The following is a 10943-nucleotide window of genomic DNA, read 5'->3' as shown; positions in this document are numbered from 1 at the left end:
CTTGACAGAAAATATTTTAATATGCGATCATGTGCATGGGCGAAGAACCTGGATGTTATTTACAGGTTTTGGATCATGGATGATTGTTTTGAATGAAAAAATATCAGATAAAAGAAAGCATGTAATCTTTCTAATCCAGCAAAGCCTTGAAACATCGATGCTTCTAAATTTGTGTAAGCTAAATGATAATTTTTGCAACACCCAAAACTGTATGTTGCCTTATAGTTTCATTGCGATGTTGAACTTAATGGTGATTTGCTCCAATTACATGTGAATGTTTCTTCTTCCTCATATTTTGTTATATCCTATTTGAATACGTACGCTAAACTTGATTTCCTACTAAATTGAGCATTCACTACTTGGCCATAGCGCGCTGACCGGCATCCTCGCACCAAGGCGCGTTTTCGATCTAGTATATATATACAGGAGCCGGCCCATGGTACATCACGTGTGCGGGCTATGTCGCAGAAACTTGGGTGTGTTAGTTCCAGCAATTAATAATTACTACACGTGGTGTCTTAATAATCCATAAGAAAAATCCACCAAAAGTTAGTGAAGGGTTAGGAACACTAAAGTGCATAAAAGATTAGTAATGGAAAATCTAAAACATTCTTGTTCCCCCAAAAAAAACCTAGGATGTCTTCTGTTTGTCTGACTTAAACACATGCCTTATTTGTGTGTCGTATTATTTCTCGCAGTTACTACGTGTGAAACTTAGGTGTTGCCTGCAACAACTTCCACTAAATGAAAGGAAGACTGCCGCTGGAGATTGAGGATTTTTTCTGCCTCAACTTCAAAATCGGATAACTTGCACGTTCGTCCTTGGACTCGGTTTGACCGTGTTGACTCAAATTCACATAATTATTTCAAATCCATGAACATGTTTGAAATTCATGTATTATTTCAAATCCGCTTTCCAAGTTCATGTAATTTTTCTAGTACTCACGTACTTTATTCGGAGAAACTTCATGAATTTGGAAAAAAATCGCAAACTTAGAAAAATTAGGCGGATTCAAATGTACGTGAATTTAAAAAAGTGCAGAGTTTGAAAATAAAAACGAATTGAAAAAATTACACGAATTTCAAAGAAGTTCATCAATTTGAAAAAATTACGTAGAATTAAAAATGTACGCGTATTACACGGCTTGACAATATTTTAAATTTAATAAAGGCGGATACTTGAGGTATAGGATTGGATGGCCGGCTTCATCATTTGTGTCCACGGACCAGTCCCGCATGAATACTAGGTATGTTTTACCGCAGCCGTTAGAGCATCTACAGCCGGATATCATAAATTCAACCCTTCAAATGCTCGCGGACGCACCCAGACATGTCCATGGATAGTGACCGGCCAGTCCTCAATAATCTTTTTCTCAACCAGATTACTCAATTAAGTAATCCCTTCATCCCAAAATAATAGTGTAAAGTTGTATTAAGGTTGAGACACTTATTTTGGGACGAAGGTAGTATAATCTTATCACACCCTGTAAAAAGAAATATAACGTAATCACGTAGTGACCCCACCTAGGGTGCATACATACATCAATCTTGGTGCCGTTTTGCATCCGAAGTCGCGTGCCGTTTTGACGACGCCGTCGTTCCTGTTAGAATAAATTCGAAGCACTTTGTCGATTTATCAAGGACCAAGCAATTACATCAGCATGACATCGAGATTTATTAACGAGGTTTTCCATCATGGCTATATCCCCGGGGCTTGACTACGGGCGCTCCTCCTCATGGCACCGTCACAATATCGCACCCCGGCCGCCCGGGCGCCGGCACACGCCGCCAGCTCCCCCACGTGCCCGTGCTATTATGTTGGCATAGGTTACATCATGTGTCTACCCCCGATATATATGAAAGACCTAGGATACAGGTGTCCTACTTTGACACGAGTCCTACCCTGTCTACACACAGTCCTAAACCAAGTCCAACTGTAACCTAACTTGTACAATAATATTTGACACAACTCTAACAAACTCCACCTTGGCGAATATTCTCCACCACCTTGAATTCATCCGTGCGTCGAACCTCCATGTACATTGGACTTGAGATGCACCATGAGCACCGCTGCTACTCCTCCATGTGACTCCACCTGCAACTGTTGTCCCTTCTCGTCTTCTTCACAGTCAACACTCGAGCAAAATTAAGTTCCTCATTACTCTACCTTGTATTTCCAACTTCCGGAGAATCCTCTCAACACCATCACACACCGATCACTGTCTGCATGAAAATGAACAACTCACATATTGGACGCCACATATAAGAGTTACCTGAACTCAACGTCACCGCTCTTTCTTGACTGCTTGTCTGAAACTTGAAGGAATTTCACCGTCGCCTTGTGTCACTCTGAGTCAAATTCGCAGTTGTCTCATCCTTTTTCCGGATAGTATCTGACATGTCCCACAGCTATAGCACTCCGCCTCCTTCTGTACTTGTCGCCCGCACTTTGCCATGTGCACTGAACACCATAGAATATACGGCCATGTACCCTCTCTGTTTTTGACAATTTCAGACTTTCCGTCACTTTCTCAGATTCTCCACGGTCAACTCTTGTCCATCAACTAGCATCGATAGACCTAGTCATCAACTTGAATCTGGTACTCGTCAACACTGCTTCAGCACCCTTGCACACTTTGTCTGACCACATGTCTGACCACCAGTGCCTTGGTCTGTTGTTGTGTCCCGTGCTTACCGCACGCCTCGCCGCTATCGCCGCGTCGAGCCTCTGCTGTCCTGGTCGAGTCTCCCAAGGTCGCGAACCCACACATCACTCAACCCCCACTGCAGAGAACCACCGATCTCACCGACCGATGCCAAGTATCACGTCTCCATCAGACCACTGGTACCCAGTCCGATACACGTGTCTCTCGTTATCCCGCTGAAATAAGCTTCGACTCTCCATGCATTTACGCCGTAGCCCCTCCATCAGCACAGAGTGTAGTCATCCATCAGACTCCAGCTCCACCTTCAACATGACTCCATATAGCTGCGCCTTTGCTACCCCGCGCTCCGTCGACTTCAAGCTCTCTCATGTGTACACTGCCTTGAATCAACCCTGCGCCATAGTCTGTCGAAGCCGCACAAGCCCTCAGGCATGCACCACGTGTTTCCACGCCCTAGAAGTCGGCCACCATCAGCATCACGCTCCTATGTCGTCGTCGCTGAAATCAACCGTCGTCTCCTGCTTTGACCGACATCCCCGTCGATCAGTCAGACAGTCCAGTCCGACCCAGCCGAAATTATCCGACTGCAAACATGCTCCACCCTACGTCGTGTCTGCCTCGCACATCTGTGCATTGCCTTGACGCCCTGTGTTTGCATGATCCTACCACGACACGCTCCAGACTCCTCTGAGCCTTATACGCACGTCATCATCCTTGCCATGAAGACTCGACGGACTTAAAAACACTCGACCATGAAGACTCACTCGACCACCAGGAGTTCCAGGGCCACTCTGTATCCAAACGGTCTGTAATTAAGTAGTCTTTATGGTCATGATGACACTTTATGTAAGGCATTACCAGTAATGCCTGGCCTTAATGTACTTTAAGCCCTCTGCTACGTGGGTTGGTTGGGGTCTTGGCGTCCTCTATACAAGCCACCCCCCTCCACTAGCAGAAGGGTTCGCACCCATGTAACTCTCACACACATAATCTAGTCGACTGCCTCCGGGCACCGAGACGTAGGGCTATTACTTCCTCCGAGAAGGGCCTGAACTCGTTAAACCCTCGTGTGTACAACTACACCATAGCTAGGATCTTGCCTTTCCTTAGTATCCCCCTACATTACTGTCAGACTTAGAACCACGACAGTTGGCGCCCACCGTGGGGCAGGTGTCTTAGCGACTTATTGGAGAAGTTGCAATTTTTTCCGATTCCCTTCATCATGGTTTCAGGCAGAGTTTTGGTTGAGGGCCGCGAGATCCGTCCCGGCGCGTTCACGTTCGTCGCCGACGACTCTGCCTGGCTGCAGGAGGCTCCGCTCGACGTCGACGCGCTCCCAGTCCGCGGAGCTACGCACTTTCGAGCGTGCGTCCGCGGCGTCCTTCTGCGGCAACCGTCGACCCAGTATCGGCCGGTTTTTGTGTCATCCTCCCTCCCAGCTTCCCGCCGGCGCAAGCGCTCCGGTCGGTCGAGGCTTCAGCGGTGGGTAAGGCACGCGGTGGCTCGCCAGTCGACCACCGCCCAAGTCGCGGCAATCGAGCCCGACAGATATCTCTACGGCCTGTTCGACCTGTCGACTGGCTCCACAGAGACTACATCCGAGTGCGACAGCAGTGATACAGCGGCAGAGGTCCTGATGGTCAATGGGCCACACGGTCCCCCCGGCTTTCCCGGTGCCGAGGGAGACAACGGTGGAGGCGATCCGTCGCACGTCCATGAGGAATACCTCCCTGAGCCCCTCAATTCACTGCAGAGGGAAGAACTTTGCCGCCGGAACATGGATGCGCTTCACACTCCAATCATTGGAGAAACCCTTGAGGCTCGCGCCTTGGAGGACACATACTTGGCCAACTTGGCTGAGCGCACTCGACTGGAGAACCTTCAGCGGGCACTCGACGAGCGCGCGCGGCAACGGATTCCTGACTCCAGTCGACGCCAACTCTTTCCACCTCCGACCCAGGTATATCGAACTCCGATTCAGAATTTAGCAGCTGCAGCCCGTATAGCAGAGTCAATTCAGCCTTCCCAGTCAGAGGCTGGAAGAGGCTTGATGCAGATCAGAGATTTGCTCCGGGCAGCAGGAGATCCAAATTCAGCTGTATCACAGTCGCGGAACAGGATTCACAGCAAATCCGTGGCAGCGAATACGGTCCAGACAGCTCATAGCCCCAGATCGCCCCCGAGGCGTGAAGGGCGTGGTGACCGGCACGATCAGTACAGGAACCATGAGCAGTATGATCACCAATTCGATCGCAACGATCGACGTCGAGTGCCCACTCCTTCTCTAAGGGGTGGATCCTATGTGCCTCGACAGCAGGATGATAGGTGCTAACACAGTGGCGGATGAAGAATCCCAGTCGACCCCAGAGAGCCAGGCTTTGATGCGAGATCCATCATCGTTCAAGGCCTGGTCGACCGGAACAGAGCCCACAGAGAGGGTAACGACATAGATGTACCCACCAGCAGCCGAGTGCATGTCTCCGGACCAGAGTGTTTCAGCAGAGCCATCAGAGCCGCGGTGATTCCTCCCAACTTCAGGTTGGCGACTGGAGTCAGCAAGTTCAACGGTGAGTCTAAGCCCGATACTTGGCTTGAGGACTACCGAGTGGCTGTCTAGATCGGCGGCGGAAATGACGAGGTGGCCATGAAACATCTGCCTCTTATGTTGGAAGGGTCAGCCAGGGCATGGCTGAATCAGTTGACACCCAGCAGCATTTACACGTGGGAAGACCTCTCCCGAGTGTTTGTCAGAACGTTCGAAGGAACATGCAAGCGACCAGCAGGACTGACAGAGCTGCAATCTTGTGTGCAGAAGTCGAATGAGACTTTGAGAGATTACATCCAGAGATGGATCACATTGCATCATACAGTAGAGAATGTATCTGATCACCAGGCAGTCTGCGCCTTCAAGGAGGGCGTAAAGTACAGAGAGCTAAGCCTGAAATTTGGTCGAACCGGAGACATGTCTCTGAGTCGAATGATGGAAATAGCCACCAAATATGCCAATGGTGAGGAAGAGGATCGGCTCCGGAGCGGCAAGCATAAGTCAGTCGCCCAGGAAACCGGGGGAGGGAACTCCGGTCGGAAGCAAAAGCGGAAAGCCGAGCCAGCCGCTCCTGGAGAAGCATTGGCCGTGACTCAAGGAAAGTTCAAAGGAAAACCCAAAGGGCCTTGGAACCCCAAGAAAGTAAAGGACAAGGAGGGAAATGACGTGATGGATTTGTCGTGTCACATCCACACCAAGAAAGATGAAGAGGGTAATTTCATTTACCCGAAGCATACCACTCGACAGTGTCGACTCCTGATACAGCAGTTCCAAGGGAAACAGTCCAAGGATAAGGAAAAAGAGTCGGACAAAGTCGGGGAAAAGGAGGACAGTGACGAAGAATATCCGCAGGTCAATTCCACTCTGATGATTTTTGCTGACGTTGAGAGTAAAAACCGACTGAAAGTTATAAACCAAGAGGTGAATATGGCTGCTCCGGCAACGCCCAATTATCTGAAGTGGTCTCAAACCGCCATCACATTCGACTAGTCTAATCACCCGACGCACATAGCCACCCCTGGGAGGCAAACTCTGGTGGTCGACCCAGTCGTTGAGGGCACTCGACTAACTAAAGTGTTGATGGATGGCGGCAGTAGTTTGAATATACTGTACGCTGAGACGCTGAAAGGGATGGGCATTCCGATGTCCAGACTCAGCACAAGCAACATGAGTTTCTATGGAGTCATTCCTGGCAAGAAGGCCGCGTCATTCGGCCAGATTGCTCTTGATGTGGTTTTTGGTGATTCCAAGAACTTCCGTAAAGAGAAGCTGACATTTGAGGTTGTAGATTTCCAGAGTGCCTACCACGCTATTTTGGGCAGGCCAGCTTACGCATGTTTTATGGCTCGACCATGTTACGTATACCTCAAATTGAAGATGCCTGGCCCTAAAGGCGTGATCACTGTTACTGGTAATCGCAAGAAGGCAGAAGAGTGCTTCCAGAAAGGCTCAAAGATTGCCGATGCTCAGATGGTGGCAGAAGAGTGGCAGGAACACCAGAGGAATGCAGACCCGAGTGATTTGTTGCGAGCCAAGAAGCCTGCTACAGAATTAGCGTTTCAGTCGTCTGGTGAGACAAAACCAGTTCACATCCACCCGACCGACCCCAACGCTGCTCCGACTCATATCTCCACAACACTCGACCCCAAATAGGAAGAAGCGCTCATCCAGTTCCTCCATGAGAACTGGGACATCTTTACATGGAAACCTTCTGACATGCCGGGTGTACCCATGGGGCTGGCTGAGCATCGTCTGCGAGTCGATTCAAAGGCAAAACCTGTCAAGGAACATCCGCGGCAGTCCGCCGTCCAGAAAAGGAAGGCTATTGGCGAAGAGGTGGCTCGACTCTTAGCAGCAGAGTTTATCCGAGAGATTTACCACTCCGAGTGGCTCGCCAATGTCGTCATGGTCCCCAAAAAGGACAACTCACTTCGCATGTGCATTGACTTTAAACATATCAATCGGGCCTGCCCGAAAGATCATTTTCCTCTTCCCCGCATCGATCCAATAGTAGACTCGACTGCGGGATGTGAGTGATTGTCTTTCTTAGACGCTTATTCTGGGTACCATCAGATCCGTCTGTTTGGGCCCGATGAGATCAAAACAGCTTTCATCACCCCATTTGGGTGCTTCTGCTATGTCACCATGCCATTCGTCCTCAAGAATGTCGGAGCCACGTTCATGAGGATGATTCAGAAGTGTTTGCTCACTCAAATCAGTCGGAATGTGGAAGCATACATGGATGACATTGTGGTCAAGTCACGGAAAGGTTCCGACCTGTTGACTGACCTTGCTGAAACATTTGCCAACCTCAGGAGGTATGATATCAAGCTTAATCCATCCAAGTGCACATTTGGAGTTCCTGGCGGAAAGCTACTCGGTTTTCTCGTTTCCGAACGAGGAATCGATGCAAACCCAGAGAAAGTGGGCACTATACTCCGAATGAAACGACCTGTACATGTGCACGATGTTCAGAAGCTTACTGGTTGCTTGGCCGCTTTAAGTCGATTCATCTCTCGTCTCGGTGAAAAGGCATTGCCTCTTTACCGACTGATGAAGAAGTCAGACAAGTTTGAGTGGACTCCTGAAGCTGACGCAGCGTTTGCAGAGTTAAAAACCCTGCTTTCCACCCAGCCGGTGCTTGCTGCCCCGATCAGCAAAGAGCCTTTGCTGCTTTACATTGCAGCCACAAGACAAGTCGTCAGTACAGTACTTACGGTCGAGCGGGAAGAAGAAGGGAAAGCCTTCAAAGTTCAGCGCCCAGTATATTATATTTCTGAAGTCCTAACCCCATCAAAGCAAAGATACCCTCATTATCAGAAGCTCATATATGGGCGATTGAACTCCTTCCTCTGGATATCAGATTTGAGGCAAAGAAAGCTATCAAGTCCCAAGCAAGAGCAGATTTCCTCATCGAGTGGACTGAATAGCAGTTACCGACTCAAGTTCACTCGGAGCACTGGACTATGTTCTTTGATGGCTCCAAAATGCTGAATGGTTCTGGTGCCGGGGTAGTGTTGGTTTCCCCCCGAGGAGATAAGCTCATATATGTACTCCAGATTCACTTTGATTCCTCCAACAACGAAGCAGAATACGAAACACTTTTGTATGGGTTGCGTATGGACATCTCACTAGGCGTCCGTCACCTCATGGTCTACGGTGACTCGGATTTAGTGGTTAACCAAGTGATGAAGGAGTGGGACGTCAGAAGCCCAGCTATGACTGGTTACTGCAACGCAGTAAGAAAGCTGGAGAAGAAGTTCGAGGGGTTAGAGCTTCATCACGTACCCCGACTGAAAAACCAAGCAGTTGATGACTTGGCGAAGATAGGTTCCAAAAGAGAAGCCATCCCGAGTGGCGTATTTTTGGAGCATGTTCACACACCATCAGTTCAAGAAGATCCTTTCACTGAAGAGGCCCCGCAGCCAAAAAGCGCCACAGATCTGACTGAAGTCGAGGTCCCAACTGTGGTCGACTTAGTCATGGAAGTTCTGGTTATCACTCCCGACTGGACAGTGCCCTACATCGCGTATATTCTAAGGAAAGAGCTACCAGAAAATGAAGAAGAGGCTTGCCAGATCGTCCGTCGATCCAAGACCTTTACTGTCATGAGGGGACAGTTGTTCAGAGAAAGCGCGACTGGGGTCAGCCAGAAATGCATAACACCGGAAGAGGGTCGAATGATTCTCAACGACATCCACTCGGGGACCTGTTGCCATCATGCGTCCTCTCGGACCATTGTGGCTAAAGCATACCAAGCGGGTTTTTACTGGCCCAAAGCAAATGAAATGGCGAAAGAGATAGTCGACAAGTGCGAAGGATGTCAGTTCTACTCCAACATGTCACACAAACCCTCCTCAGCCTTGAAGACCATCCCAATCGGCTGGCCTTTCACTGTTTGGGGGTTAGATATGGTTGGACCACTGAGAACTGGCAGGAGCGGCTTCACCCATGTACTGGTGGCAGTCGACAAGTTCACCAAGTGGATCGAAGCCAAGCCCATTAAAAATCTTGATGCGGGCACTGCCATCAGCTTCATCAGAGAATTAATATTCAGATATGGAGTTCCGCATAGCATCATCACTGATAATGGGTCAAACTTCGACTCCGATCAATTCAAAGCCTTCTGCGCTTCTCAAGGCACACGAGTCGACTATGCTTCAGTCGCCCACCCCCAGTCGAATGGACAGGCAGAAAGAGCAAACGGCCTAATTCTCAAAGGACTGAAACCCCGGTTGATGCGCGACCTCAAGCACGCGGCAGGCGCGTGGGTCGACGAACTTCCATCGGTTCTTTGGGGATTGGGGACTACTCCAAATCAGTCGACTGGGAGGACCCCGTTCTTTCTGGTTTATGGAGCTGAAGCAGTTCTGCCAAGTGACCTGCTTCACAATGCACCGCGAGTCGAGCTCTACTCTGAAGCCGAAGCAGGGCAAGCCCGACAGGATGCAGTCGACCTTCTAGAAGAAGAAAGAGAAATGGCCATGATCCGATCGACCATCTATCAGCAAGGCTTGCGTCGATTCTACGCCAGAAATGTGAAGAGCCGAACCTTCCAAGAGGGAGACTTGGTCCTCCGAGTGGACCAACAGAAGCCACACAAACTCGCCCCTACTTGGGAAGGCCCCTTCATTGTTACCAAAGTTCTCCACAACGGAGCATACCGTCTTTACAATGTCAATTGCCAGATTGACGAGCCACTAGCTTGGAATGCGGATCTGCTCCGCCCCTTTTATACTTAAGTATTCACTCGGATGAGTTGTAATAAAAGCATTTCTGTAGTTTATTTATCAAAGACAAGAGTTTTATAATTTTCCCAGTGATTGTTATTACTTTTGTTCACATAAATCAGTCCCCCAGTGGGTGGCTTAGCTGCGAATCCGTTTCGCCTAAGTTTGTAAAAAAATCCTTGCCGAGTGGTGAGCCAGCCTCCCACTCGAAGGCTTAGCTGCGAATCTGTTTCGCCTAAGTTTAAACAAAATCCTACCGAGTGGTAAGCCAGCCTTCCACTCGGAGGCTTAGCTACGAATCCGTTTCGCCTAAGTTTAAACAAAATCCTACCGAGTGGTAAGTCAGCCTTCCACTCGGAGGCTTCGCTGCAGTCCAAGTAGTCGCCTAAGTTTAAACAAAATCCTGCCGAGTGGTGAGCCAGTCTCCCACTTGGGGGCTTAGCTGCAACCTAGTGTTCGCCTAAGTACAAATACAACATGCGCTCCGCAAAGAGGACGAAGCGCAGGTCGACTGCTACCTTCTCTTCCTGAGCTACACCACAAATACAACATGCGCTCCGCAAGGAGGACGAAGTGCAGGTCAACTGCTATCTTCTCTTTTTGAGCCACGCCACAAATACAACATGCGCTCCGCAAGGAGGACGAAGCGCAGGTCGACTGCTACCTTCTCCTTCGGAGCTACGCCGCGAAAATCCTACCGAGTGGAGAGCAAACCTCCCACTCGGGGGGCTTAGCTGCAGCCCAGTGCTCGCTTAAGTTTTTAAAAATCCTACCGAGTGGAGAGCAAACCTCCCACTCGGGGGCTTAGCTGCAACCCAGTGCTCGCCTAAGTTTCTGAAATCCTACCGAGTGGAGAGCAAACCTCCCACTCGGGGGCTTAGCTGCAGCCCAGTGCTCGCCTAAGTTTTTAAAAATCCTACCGAGTGGAGAGCAAACCTCCCAGTCGGGGGCTTAGCTGCAGCCCAGTGCTCGCCTAAGTTTTTAAAAATCCTACCGAGTGGA

This window comes from Triticum dicoccoides, chromosome 6B (assembly GCF_002162155.2).
Source record: "Triticum dicoccoides isolate Atlit2015 ecotype Zavitan chromosome 6B, WEW_v2.0, whole genome shotgun sequence".
In the NCBI taxonomy this organism is placed as follows: domain Eukaryota; kingdom Viridiplantae; phylum Streptophyta; class Magnoliopsida; order Poales; family Poaceae; genus Triticum; species Triticum dicoccoides.
This window is presented reverse-complemented; position numbering follows the sequence as displayed.